Here is a 14390-nt window from a genome sequence, read left to right as displayed (position 1 = left end):
TACTTACTTGTGAGGCAAACAGGCAGCCGCTGTAGCCGCGTGCAAACCTCAAATCTATTGATTTAAACATTATAAAGCTTTTGCGCGCTGAAGGGCTGAATGGAGCAACTTTAGTGCTCAAGTCATCATCTCCTTGAGTCTCCAGACAGACAGCTCAAGGAATTTTTAAACAGATTTGCAGAAATCCATCATATCAAAACCGTTTTAGGTTTTATTTGGGCCTCTGGTATCTCTCATCTCTTTTGGAACATGACAGTAATTACAGCCATCAAGGTGCTTGTCTGGAGCCATCGGCCAAGAGTGTGGAGACTGCTTCTTCTCAGCCGGTCTAACTCGGACGCCTGACATCACCGCTCCGTTTGTTTTAACAGACCCTGAAGTATGTAATGGCGATAATTGCAGACAGGCCAGATTTATTCGGAGTCGTCGCCCTGGTCTAATTCATACATTAAGTTAACAGTTGCTGGGAGGATAATCCTATAAACAAGGTAAAGCATTAGCCAGAGGAAAGAATGTGTGGATAAACTTAGGTTGTGAAATGGTCAAGAAGGGAGTTATCCTGCTCTGTCCTAAACCATATCAGTGATACATGTAATAACTTTAAAGGCCCACTAAATTTACGCGTGAAGTTCAGTTTACTTAACATGAGGAATACCGGACTGCCTGTGAAAACACTTGTATAACATCTTCTGTAACCTGGATTTTGTTTTTAAAAGTTTAATAAAAAGAAATTCCTGCTTACATCAGTGCGGTCAGTTCAGTTCAAGTCTGACACTTTTACATTTTTAACAAAAGCTTCCTGCATTATAAATCGAAGCTACAAACTATTAAAATGCATTATGGGAACTTTGAGGTTGTCCCATACCAAATCGGGATATCTAGGTCACCACTGCTTAAACTTTGGGACTGTCTCATGTGAACGTCATGACTTTCTAAACCACTAGACTACAGTTTTATATGTATGTTCTTTCTCAAAATAAAGCATAAATCTAACATGCAAAGTAAAACTTTTTTATACTACAGGTCAGAGGAGACTATCTAATCTAATCTTTTTATTTGTTTTGCTGTTTATTAGTGGACTTGTCTGCATTATTATAATAAGGAACATTTTTCCTTTCAAAGACCCTGTAAAACTGAATTATCTGCATTATTTGTCTCCAGGTTTTAAATCTGACACCAAAATCAGAAAGATAGCAGTGAGAATGTAATAAATCAGGAAAAGATCATCTGTGCATGTTGGATTTCCCTGTGTTTCCTGGACATTGAACACTAAACTGCTGGAGGTTAAGTGCCTTGCTAAAGGGCACCCTGATGGTTGCGCTGCATGCAGGGTGAACCATCCATCACTTGCTTTCCCAGCCATTTTTTTTTGCAAACCACTCCAGACTTTGCTTTAAACTGGCAAACATCCAGTTCCAGAGTAGCTCCAGCAACACTTGTAGTATGATGAACAACTTTATCGCTCAGCCTTTATCTGAGCCTGTAGCCTTCGTCAGGTCATCAAGAATTATATCGCGGGGAACACTTTCAATAGTATATATGTTTGAGCAGAAAGAAAGATTTCTAGTAGAGAAAATTCTAAAATCATCCATAAACATCCAGTTTGTAGTATTTGGCCCTTCCTGATATTTTTTAGTTTTTTGCATATTTGTAAAAAAAAAAAAGACACATTTCAGAATAAAGATAAGATCACAATATCCTAAAGGAGATCAGTTTAAGCTGTGACGATGATTCAAAAACCAACCTCAGAAAAACACAATGAAGGTGTAATTAAGTTTGGACTCAAATCAGATTGAGATACTTTGGCCCAGTCTTCAACAGGCCGTTAATGCTCAAGCCCTTCAATGTGGCTGAATGAAAAATATTCTGCAGAAAAGAGTGGGTCAAAAATCTTCCAAAGTAATGTAAAAAACCCATCATCAGATATCACAAATGTTTGATTGCAGTTCTTACTGCTAATTGTGGCACAACACTTAATCGCTTTAGGGGGCGATTACCTTTTTACACAGGGTCATGGATGTTTGGATACTTTTTTTTAACCTTAATAACTGAACTCATTACTTAACAACTGCATTTTATATTTACTCTGCAAAAGACTAAGAAATCAGAAAGAGGGGAAATACTTTTCCACAGCCCTGTACTTATGTACGAGTCCACTCAGTTGCATAATTGAAAAAGCTTCAGCCTCTTCATCCAGTTCCATTCAAATCAACATGCAGCAGCATGGACACAATTTATGGTCATTTGGCTTTATGGTTGAATTCATGAAGATCAGATTACATGAACAAGCAGCACAGACCAACAAGGTGGCAAGAACTGCAAGCCCAGAACACTTGGAGGAAAGCAGGTGTCAGTCCTGTCACCTTTGCGTCTCACCTACAAATAACGTCTGTGATCGAAGTTTAATAAAAGAGAGACTAGGAAACTTTTGGTTGGATCTATGTTGTAAATGCTGCCTCGTTGGTAACAGTAGGACAGAAAACACAGGCGAGCAGGACTTGGCAGTATTTCTCCACAATGTTCCATGAGTGGTGAACTGTGCTCCAGTTTCATGCTTGTTTGACAATGTTGTCACCCTTTTTCCTCTTAAATATGAAACACTAAACACATGTGTAAAAATTATGGCATTTTAACAGCTATTAAATGAAAAGACAAATTATTTTTCTGCATAAAACCAGTTGACTGATTTGCAGCGCTCATTACTTAGGTGTTACTCTATTAGGTTTCATGGTATTATGTCTAATGATGTCAACTTTTCCTTCTTGCGAATGGGCTCAGTCAAAGGGGAATGGCACAGCTAAATCAAGATTATACTCTTTATAATGTTTCAATAAAACACGGGCCCAGAAGAAAGAAGTCACCTCTGGAGAGAGCAACTTGTATAACATCAACAATCTGCTGTGAATTGTGAAATGAAATAAGTGAACTCTAGTCCCACTGCTTCTGCCCGACTCCCATTCATCAGCTTTCAGCCTCCACTAAAAGCGGGCTTCACAGCCAGTTGGCGCTCCTGCTCTAAAATATGTCCCACTGCATGGACACAAGTGTCAATGAGGTGGTATTTCTCAGGCCCGTTGTCTTTCTGTTATCGCAGGATGTGGAGCTGGGAAGAGCGAGGGAGCAGAGTGGGGAGGACTGGAGCCCTAAAGCATGATTTACTTGACCTTGCTGTGCTGGAACTCACAGCCAGAACCTCATTAATTCCCAGGGTCATTCTGTTCGGACATAAATTGGTAAAAATCGGAACGCGTGGATGACTTCCAGACATACGCGAAGAATTATGAAATCTCTGGCCTTACCCCAACCTCCCTGACTCTGCTCGTACCCACTCCAAAACCAAAACGCGAGTGTAAATCAAGCTTCTCTGCTTGGAGGAGTCGCCTAATCCTGATCGAAGGGAGGAGGCCGATGGAACGTTTTGTGCTTATTAGGCGGCAAATATGCCGTTGTTTTATGTGATTATCAACTGTGAATGATTTTTTGCTCCCATCCATTCTGGAGCCTTGGCCTGTCTTTTGTTTGGGAAAAAGGAGCTGGAGCAACAGCAGGGCTGAGAGGGAAGCCCAATAAATTACACTAATGCACACATTTAAAGGGGCTCATATTCCCCCTGGCCTGTTATCAAGACTACTCTAGCGGGAATGTAAACTACCTCTTTCTGTCCCCCTCCCCAGACCCAATATTTAATGTTATCACCCTTTAAAACAGCTCAACTGTTTATGTTATCGCAAATAAAGGCAGATTATTTCAACTTTTTCTCACTATTTCATATGGGCTCCAGATTAGCCAGGCAAATAGTTGTCTAATGGTGCTCCTGTGCTCATTAATTCAAGAAGATAGACCCAGAATTGTATAAACACAGTGGAGTCAGGGCTGGTGAATCACACCTTCAGTTTATAGAGGCCGGCAGAGGGGGGTTGGATGCTCTATATGAGCCCACACAAGCTAAGTTGCGGAAAGGAAAACAAGCATAATCCCACTGATAAAAGCAGGATTGTTCAGCGTTTATTTGGACATGCAGTGCCTGGTTGGGGTTAGACCCTAATGAGACAGCAGCCTGTCCAGAGTGGATTCATCACTGCTGGATTGGGGTTATCGCCCTTTACCGTGCCCCACTACTTTTAATCAGGCTCCTCTCCGGTCACTCCCTATCAGCAGCAGTCCATCTTTGGAGCCGTCAGCATCCATCAGAAGCTTCAGACAGGCCCGGGGAGCATAGCAGAGCGGTGCATTAGTAAATTATTGCTTTGTGGTTTAGCTTTAGTGTCTGTCACGTAACAGAGCACATGTGAAGTTAACATACACAGTACACATGTATGCACACATGCCTGTGTGTACTCGAGACTGTTATTTATAGGAGAACTGATAGAGATGAGATACTGTAGTAAAACCAGCAGCTTTAGTAGCTCCGTGCAGCAGAGCTGCAAGTCAAAAATGCACAAACGCAACAGCTTTAGAAGCTGCTGAAAAATTGCAAAGAAGCTTTGAAAAGCTTATATCAGTACATTTCTAATTAAAGACAAACATAAGAGGACTAACAATTTAAATCTTGGCCTATATGGCTGCAACATATTTCTCCAATAAAGGCAAATTCATCTCCTGTCCTTACACAGTCTTAATGTGTGTGTGTTTGTGCGCGCCCGTTCGATTAGTTTAACTCAGGAGGTGATTTAGTGTTGTTTGTGTTACTTGCTGCCATGACATGACCCACTCCCACCTCATCAACGCGCCCCCACAACCCCAAATAAGCACATTAAAGTCACAACAGCTTTTAGTCTTGACATGACAGCGCAGCTCGTGGCTTGCATCTTTGTCTCAAAGAATAAATAAATATATTTTTTTTCTCTCCTACCTCCGGTCAAGTAAAATACACAAATATCAGAGTGTGAGGGGGGAGGCTTAAATCATTCGTTCTCGATGTTTACACCAGTTAAGTCGATAATCTCCATCTTGAGACAGTGATAAGTGATATAGCAGGGCGAGTCTTTACCATTACTTCTCTTTGGGAGTTTGCATAATGCAAAAACATCAGTTGGACCACATGTTCTTGGTAACTGGTCATACGGGAGAATTCCCTTGAAAGTTAAAGAACAATGCCTGAAATTACACATTACCTTTTTTCAGCTTTTCATGGTAACAGAAGACAGCGTCATTGGTGTTTACTGAGGTGCCACAGAGATGTCTCCAGAAGATACAGTCTGTGTTGCAAGATAAGGGCCGCTGGACCGTGAGAACCCTAATGAGCGCTGCTGGGTGAAGACACTTTGGTCAGAGTAGTGGGTTTTTAGGCAGTAAAGGGAAGTCTACAGCTACAAATGTTTAAGCCTACATCTGTTGTACAAATATAAGTAAATACATAACCTGTTTTCCCAACTTTTAAAAATTCTATTTGCACAAAACCAGCAAAAAATGTATGCAGTCTCTTTTTGAAAATTGGATTAAGGAGAATTGCATAATTTATGCTTGCGAGTAACCTACCATAGAGCGTTCACACAGGTACAGAGAGAGCAAGCAAATTCCACACAGAAAGGCCCTAGCTGGCCGAGAGATTCAAAACCACGACGAAGTGACAGTGTTAACCACCGCGCCACTCTGCTGACCCATAGGAAGGAGAACTCAGTAGTTCAGTCATACCATACCAAACCCTTCACACGCAGTCTCCGCTCCTAGCAGACTGACGCATGGTCAGGAGATATTGCACTGGCAGTCGTTTTAGGTCATTTTTCAAAAAGCAGTTGAGCCCTAAAGACTTAAAAAGAACCCCAAAGATTGAAATCGTGAGTCTCCAGGCAAATGTGCTCACACGGTGTGGTCATTGTCATGATGACTGTGCTAAATAAAACTATCCTTTTTTGTAAGTAAGAATTTACTTTGGCATGTTATGTGTGGTTAATGTTGTAAAAATGTGTATTTTAGCCCAATCCATGGTCTATTCTTAAATATAACAATAAATATACTTATTTATTGCTTAATCCTTTCAAAGTAGTTTTGGTGACTAAACCTAACCCCAGTGAAAAAAGGAAAAGTGAAAGATTATTGTTATGAAGTAATACCCCAGCATTTATTGCTCTAACTCTTGCAAAAATTGTTTTCTGGAGAGGTTTTCAAACCTGCCTATTAGAAAATTATGATAAATGGGTATCAGGTATGTTGAAATAAGGCAAGAATGGTTCCTGACCATGTGACCAGTTGGACAAGTTGGATCTTTAAGACTGGAAGATAAAGTGAAATGCACAAAAGGTTGCATTAGCAACCCATTAGCCTCATGACTGCTGGTAACCTATAGAACCAAGCTTAAACACGGAAATCACAATGTAACTTTAATTATATAAGAATTTATGTGCCAACATTTAGCAGAGAGAAGAAAAAAAACAGTAGCATTTCATGAGAGAAAATGGCCACTGTAAAATTGTCACTTAAACCTCTTTAGAATTAGGCCAGAAGTGTTTGCTACTAGCAACAAAATATCCACAAAAAATATTTTTATGCAGTTTTTTATGCCAATGTTCACTCTGTCAGTTTTACTTTAATTAGTCAGTTGCAGTTTTTTTTTGGTTTCTGTTTTTTTGACATGGCACTTTGGAAAAAAAATTGTTGCATGCTGTGGTTGTTTTGCAGATTCATCCAATGTGAGCAGTTAAAATACATGTCAGCAAACAAGTATTGCCACATGGTCACCATCATAACGGCTTTTTAGTTATCAAAGATAAGCAAATGATTGAATGCACCTTAAATACAGAATTTTAATGAATCTAGAGAGAAACGTTTTTGTCCTTCAGATTTTACTTCTGCTATGTTTGTACGAAGCTTCAGCTTTTAAGGTCTTCCTTAAAAGCCCAATCTGAAATGTTTATTATCAAAAAGTTTGCCTACCTACATCATCACTATTATGACAAGTAGATACGTCTGCAGTCCCACAGTTGAAACTTTTGTGAGCCTCAGTTTTGTTTGTTTCTTGAACTCTTTGGAAGCACCCAACATCTGTGATGTCTCAAAATCCTCACCCAGATTTCAAGTATCTATGTTTTATGATGTCTCTTCTTAAACATTTTAAAAATTACTTGCAGTGCCACTCTACAGATTGAAATCATGATCACAAACACCAAATTAAGTAACACACCAGTTTGACATAAAAAGTGGCAGCTAAGCTGGTTTAATAATGGAAAGTCAATTATAAACCTGTTTCTGCTGCAGATCGTATAGCATCAATCCCATATGCAGTAATTACAGGCTGCGTAGCATGTGTCTGTGCATCGTGTGGCCTCCACTGCTGCTGCTGAGGAGCCCTGCATCCCGTCACGGGCTGTAATGGAAGCCAGATGTCTCCCTGTCTGTTTAAGGCTTATAATCAATAGCCTCACTCAGAGCAGCTCTGACTTTCTCTGCCTCGCTCTCCTCTCTGACAGCTTGTTATGAGAGGCTCTGTGAAGGAATGGCGTGTCTGTGTTGTGCACAAGTAGAAGTGTGTGAAGAGTGAGATTAACTAATTGGATTCCCCACATGAATTTTTTTGTTTGAAGGAGGAGGAGAAGGGTGAGAGGGAAGGGAAGAGATCCCTCCCTGTAGCCTCAATAGGCTACATGACACTGCAGACTTGTTCCTCCGGCCCCCTCCGACATCAGCTCTGGGAATGCAAGAGTGATGGAGGGAGGGGGATTCCCATGTAGAAAAAAAAATACAAATCTGTCCAAATAAATAACCTGAAGTGGCACTCGAAGCGATGCAGTGCATCTCCATTTTCTGTGACTGTTTCCTGCCATCACACAGGATCACTTTATATCTCAATCCACAAGCTTGTACCAGGGGAAACATTATGAAGCTGATGACTTTTTGTTTCAGCAGGAGAGGAAGTGAGGGGTATGTATGCAACACCGGGTTACTACAGAAAGAGGCAGAGGTGTGGCGATTGGAGTGTGCAGGTCATGACCTCCAACTTGTAATGTTCACCTGATGGATGTTGTGAGTCCGAGGTCAACTGTGTGTCACGGGGAAATAGAGTGAAGGCCAGTTATGCAAGGCTGCATGTGCAGCAATGGAAAAAGCTTCAAAACAATTACATTTAGAGACTCATTTGACACTACCAGGAATTAGACTACTTCCTAATAGTGCTATTTGTGGCACTGAAGCAAATCATAATCTTTTTTTTTTTTTTTTTTAAATAACCTGTGTTAATAAAGGGATATGAATTAGCAGCTATTAATAGATAGCTGCAGAAAACCACATGGCACATAAACAACACTCATGGAAAATATGTTTGACCATGCTGGAAGTTCAGTCCAGCCTAATCTGGAGAGCATGAATGACAAAGATGCATTAAAAAAAAGACAAAGCTATGATCAATGAAGCAGGAGATTCATGTTATTTTTGCTGGTTTTGCTATAGTTATGATGTACTTTCAAGGCAGTTACAATAGACTGTAAACAAAAGATGGACTCCCTGAGCCTTCACTTTAATGCTTTGGTACTCATTGTTAAACATCAACAAACATGAAAAACTGAAGATGCTTTTACATTATTGACATGCTGATATGTATGTATGTACAGTAGCAACCTGTTAATAATGAGGTAGACCTGTGCAAAACAACACGCACCTTTACTATGTATTTTTCTTTAAATACAACCATCAACTATAAAACGAACATCGCGCTGTGTTAAATAATAACTGAAACACTTTGGTCAACCTGTGTTGTTTTTAAATGTGCTTATAAATAAATGAATAATAAATGAATAAATAATTAATTGAAACTGAGATTATATAAAAGGTTTTCAGTCATGACAGAGCAAGACATTGTTAGGGTTTTTCTGTAGACTTCTACTGAGCCTAACAACCACTGGCTGTTGGAGAAAAATGTGTATTCCCTAACGAGTTAGTAGTGGTTCATGGAGCAAATTGGAAATGGAGTAAGTTCACCTTCAAAGTAAAAGTTCTGCCTCAAAAATGTAGCTAACATGTTTCAAAAGATGCACTTTTACTTTTGGGCAAATGGTCCCTGTTTCCAGTTTTTGTCACACTTTTCAGTTTCAGTAAAGAGAGCAGTTGGACAGTGTCTGTAGACAAGTCCATCACTTCCATTCAGACTATGTCTGCAGGGATAAGCAACCACTAGCGTCCGTGGAATACTCATTTTTCCTTTAGAACCAGTCGTTGCTTCTTGATTTATCTCTAAGTTTCACTCACTCAATCCTACATGGTTACCATGATTGTGTCACACGTCTCATGGTTAGCATCCACATGTCTGTACAGCCAGACTTGTCTTTGGAATCAGAGGAGTCAAACCCCTGCAGTCCTTTAGAGAGGCTACAGTTTTAAGTTCTCCTATAAATGCTGCGGTAATTGCAGAACCATGGAAGTTCATAAACCAACATCACAAAGTCGACGAACACCTTGAGGCGACTGTTGTTGTGATTTGGCGCTGTATAAATAAAACTGAATTGAAGTGAACAGTTGTACAGACAGACAGCTTAATGATATTACACAATCTCATTTGTTTAGGATTTATACAGAAAGAGAGCGGGCGTGACTATAAAAACTGTGATTTGTGTTTATGTTTTCACTTCCACTGCTTACTTGGGTCTATTGGGTCCATCTGGCTACTTCTTCATGACAGAGCCTTGTTGTTGCCAGGTTTTAGCATTTATCTTGTTGGATACACTGCTGCATGAAAAACCCCAAGAAGGTATTCCAGCAAAAACAATCAGTAATGCAGCTGTCTGAAATTGTCCTTTAAAGCAAGTTATGTTTTTGCTTAATTCGCATATAAGAAAAATCAAAAGATGTATAAGATAATATAATGGATAAAACCAGCGGAGGAAGTATGCAGGTGTCTTAACATACAGGACTGTGTATTCATAGACCTACTGGGTTAATTTGAAACCCACCAAACAGTCACATCTGTGCAAACACAACTTTTGGATGTTTATCTTTACCACTTTCATTTCATTCAAGAAGGTTTCTGTCCTTAGTTCAAGTGCAGTTTTTCTGAAGTTGGTCCTTCTGGTGTTTCTGGTATTAGCACTAACAGCTATTTAATGTACAGTAGACGGAGCAGAGCAGTTCCTGATGAGGAGCGGAGCGGAGCAGCAGATCTGGGGTTGAGGCCTCCATATGTCCATAGTGGGAATAACTCCATCTCTCCCTGATAAAGGCAGCTGGCTCTGGCGACGCTCAGTAAAGTTTTATAGTCAGATATGCACAGATGATTAGGCCAGCTGCGCAGTGTCATATATTCCTAAACAAACCCTGCAGGAACTGAACTCTCACCCCTTGCGCATATGGGTTACAGGGCTCGTACTCACACGCTTGTTCGTGCACTTAAATATGTGCAAACATTACGCACAGAGACACACGCACACACATAGCAGAGCAAGAAAGTCACAGCGTCCCGATTGGCTTGCACGAACGCGTGGACTACGTGACCCTTATTAAACCAGTAAAAATTAGAGTATCTGTCAGTGCATCAGAATTGGCTTTACTGGAACCACTCAAACACAAATAAGGACAGTAATTATGTTCTCTCACCCGCATCTGAATCTGTCTGCTAAATCAGTTAAAAGGAAGTGGGAATAAAGGATGTGAAACCGAGCAGTGATTTCTATAAATCACCTGTTCACTCTCACTTGCATGTCTCCTCTCTGGTTGCTGTGGTGACGAGTGTGTGGCGCTTTTCTCTATCCAAATTGTTTTGATCAAAGGAGCTGTTTAAAACTCAGCAGCCCCGAAAGCCCCAGCAGTTCTCTGTTTATTTTGGAACAAGAACAAGACAAACCCAAGTGACGTTTTATTTATTTTCCCGCTCTTGCCCTCTCCTCCCCTTAACAAGCAGAGTTGTGAAGAGGAATTCCTTGATAATCACTCAGTATCAGTCCAAAGTGTGTGTTCTCCAGAGTGTTGACATCAAACACACACACACACTCGCATGTATTTATAATGGAGTGTGACCAGGTCTAATGCTACAACAGTCAGATAATGAGGGGGGGCAATATCAGATAAAAGCAGCATGAGCAATGAGGCAAGTGACATGCCTGATTGTGATTGGTCCCTGGGGTGGTCTAAATACTGCAGGCTTGCTGTCTCTCCCACAAATGTAAACAGGCCTGATTTAAAAGTGGTTTTGAAAATATTTTAATGATGAAAAAAAAAAACTCGGCGTTGGTATGCTGCGCTTCACCGTCAACTCTCGTTGCCATTTAAAAGTAGTGCTGCTTTACTCTGAATTTAAATAAAGGTTAGGGAACATTTGTGTTGCCTTTAAATGATAACATCTGATTTGATAAACGGAGAACATATGGTGACTTGTCATTTACCCAATGAAGAGGCAAAAACACTGTTAGTCATTTGACATAAGCAATAGGGGATATACAGTTGGTCTTGGTATTCACTGACTGGTGTTTCGTTTTAGCTGTTCTCTATAAAACTGCATCTGCAAGCCACGATAAGCACCGAAAAGGGGAAATAAGGAAACCTCAGACTATACTCAGCAGACCTAACATTTATCTTCTGAGAGGCCACGCAGGTGAACTTAGCTGCATTTGTCAGGTTCTGTCTGAGTGTAACACGGCTTTTTTGAGCTGTACAACTTAACGCATCATACGGGAAAAACCACAGTCTTCTCCTAACTTTAGCTAAAGGGTTGTTGTTACCGAAACCCAGACACGGATGGGATTCTGCACACAAATTCCCAATCTGCAAAGTTGAAGCCCTCCATACCAGCCCCTATTCCAGTAAACACATAAACTTAGCATTTTAAACAGTCAAAAAACAAAAATAAGCAATAAAATAACTGTAAAAAATAACCTTGATAAGACTCCGGGTGGTAAATGACATCAAAACAGTAAATCCTGTGTTTTTGTACTATTCAGCAAAATTTATGACAATAAAGAGTAGCAAAATGTTTTGGACACACTATTTAGCTTCACTTTCTGAGTGATAAGGTGCCATTTAAAGGCTGGGTAACCCATAGCAACCTCCTAATTACAGCTAGTAAGGAAGTAGTTATATTTGCACTAATATTTGCTTTGTAAGAATTACCAATAGTAGAGTGAATCTACCCAGTCCCCATTCACCACTGCCTTTTAGGTGCATCACTGGATTGTGGGATATCTGTGTAGGGACAGCATTCTGGGCTCATCATCGGATACTTTCTGATGACGAGCAAGATCAGAAAGGAAGGTAAAGCAGGTCATGGGTGCACAGTGTCCTCTGTTTCTAAGTCTGACTTACCTCTTGCTTGTCAAGGCTTCAAACCAGGACTGGAGCAGCTTTATGCAGTGCCTCTTACCTTCTTATTAATTGTACTGAAACTGGTTGTAAATCGTCAAAGTGATTCTCAATACATTGGAGTGAATGGTGCTAAGCAGCAAAGTAATTATTTGCACTTGCTTATAGATAAAAGCCAATATTTTAGTTTAGATTAAGCTTATATAACACCAGTGTTGGGTAAGTTACTTTAAATGAGTAACTTAGTTACATTACTAGTTACTTCTATCAAAAGTAACTCAGTTACTTCAAGTTACTTGTTACTTTCAAAGTAACTAGTTACTAGGGAAAGTAACTTTGGTTTAACTCAGAATTCTCTTGTTAATGTGTTGCTTCTGTAACTGGATACCCAGCCAGAGTGCCAGTCTTCTAGCTTGCTTACTTGCCACAAGTGCACTGTGCCACCTACCAATAGAAAGGAAAAGATAATGTGCATATTTCCACGAGAGAAATCCCACGCCTGGACCGTCGTTGACCGCCGCCATGATTCTAGCCTGTGCGCTTTTTATATCCAACACAAAAACTGCAGTCGTGGTGTTTTCGATTGTACTCAGAACTCAGAAATTCTGCCTTCTGAATAGGAAGATGTAGGTAACACCAGACTGCAGATGAGCTGCATACAGGGCTGGACTGGGACAAAAAATCGTCCCGGGCATTTTGACTGACCGGCACGCCATTATAGGAAAAATCATAAAGCCTTTGAATGAAAACAAACACTGTTGTGACAGTGATGTACACTGTCTTGATGGTATATATGTATCAATTTGTCAATCGTTTGTTGTAAGACTCAGATAATTATTTTTTTAAAAGCTAGATATTTTAAATGTTAATGCCCTATCTGCCCCCCTGGCAAAACTTTGCTAGACCCGCCCCTGCACAGTTACCAGCTGTCAGCTACATAGAAAGGGATCTTGGTGTTATTTGTCTCTCAGAAACAGTTCATAACTTCCCTTCAACTCGTTCATGTCACCTAAAAGGTAAACCTGTTTCACCATCACCTGTTCAGCTCTGATGATCCAGTAAGGACATCTCCTGGTTTCATCTTCCTTTTCACCTCAATACGAAAGGCGTAATGTTTTCTCTGAATACAGGACAATTCCGTTTTTTAGGGGACGGTTGGCAACTCTAATAATTAACCTTATGAACAAAATAAAGTTCAACATCAGTAACATCATAGCACCCACCCAGCTGTATAGAAACTCCGTCATGCTAGCTAGCAAGCAGGACAAAAAAAGTCAGCATAACGAAAATAAACTCCACCTAAACTTGGTTTATATCTGACCCAGATAGACTGCAGGTCATAACTTCTTACCTGAAGTTCGGTTCACCTGACACTTGGACCGCCGGCCGCTTCGGGTCTCTCCTCTTGCCTCCCCTTTCCCTCATCCACCTGCTGGCCTCCACCACTTGCTAATGTTACTGAATCTGTGGAAGCTCCGCGATAGCCACCACAAGAAGTAACGAGTAACGACCCTATCTAAATCCTAGTAACGATTAACGCGTTCCTGGTTTTGGCATAATAACTAGTTACCGTGCTCGTTACCACAATAATAACGTAGTTACTGTAACGCGTTACTTAATAACGCGTTAGTCCCAACACTGTATAACACTGATCAAACACCTGAACTGAACCATAACAACACTAATGTGCTTTTGTTTTTTCTTACGGTGAAGTGTACCCATAAAATGTTGACAATCTGCAGATATATACTCATTTAACAGTGAAGGATTTAGGATGGGATGTTTTTCATATCCACTATCCCTCACCTTCACACTTCCAAACCATCTCAGCCTTGCCTCTCTAACTTTTACTCCAAACACATTGAAACAGAAAATTGCTAAAAGCTACAGCTCTATAGGGCCTTATTCATTCTGGGCTTTGAGTTCCTTTAGTTTTAAAAATTGTTTCATAACTGATAACATGCCAGCATTACATTTCATTCTAATAATGATGCAGCAACTTAGTTTCTAAGGGATGGAGCTTTATTACTTATGTTTCATATATTTTAATTTAACTGGGTTGCTAAAGTTGTAGGGCAGGAAGAAAACTTGTTCTTTTAAGTTAACCAGCTTCAACTTTGTGTCGAATCCATTCTGAAATTTGTACACGAGGCCTAAAATTTAACCTCATACTA

The sequence above is a fragment of the Astatotilapia calliptera genome, chromosome 15 (assembly GCF_964374335.1).
Source record: "Astatotilapia calliptera chromosome 15, fAstCal68.1, whole genome shotgun sequence".
NCBI lineage: Eukaryota > Metazoa > Chordata > Actinopteri > Cichliformes > Cichlidae > Astatotilapia > Astatotilapia calliptera.
The sequence above is the reverse complement of the archived record's forward strand: the minus strand, read 5'-3'. Positions refer to the sequence as shown.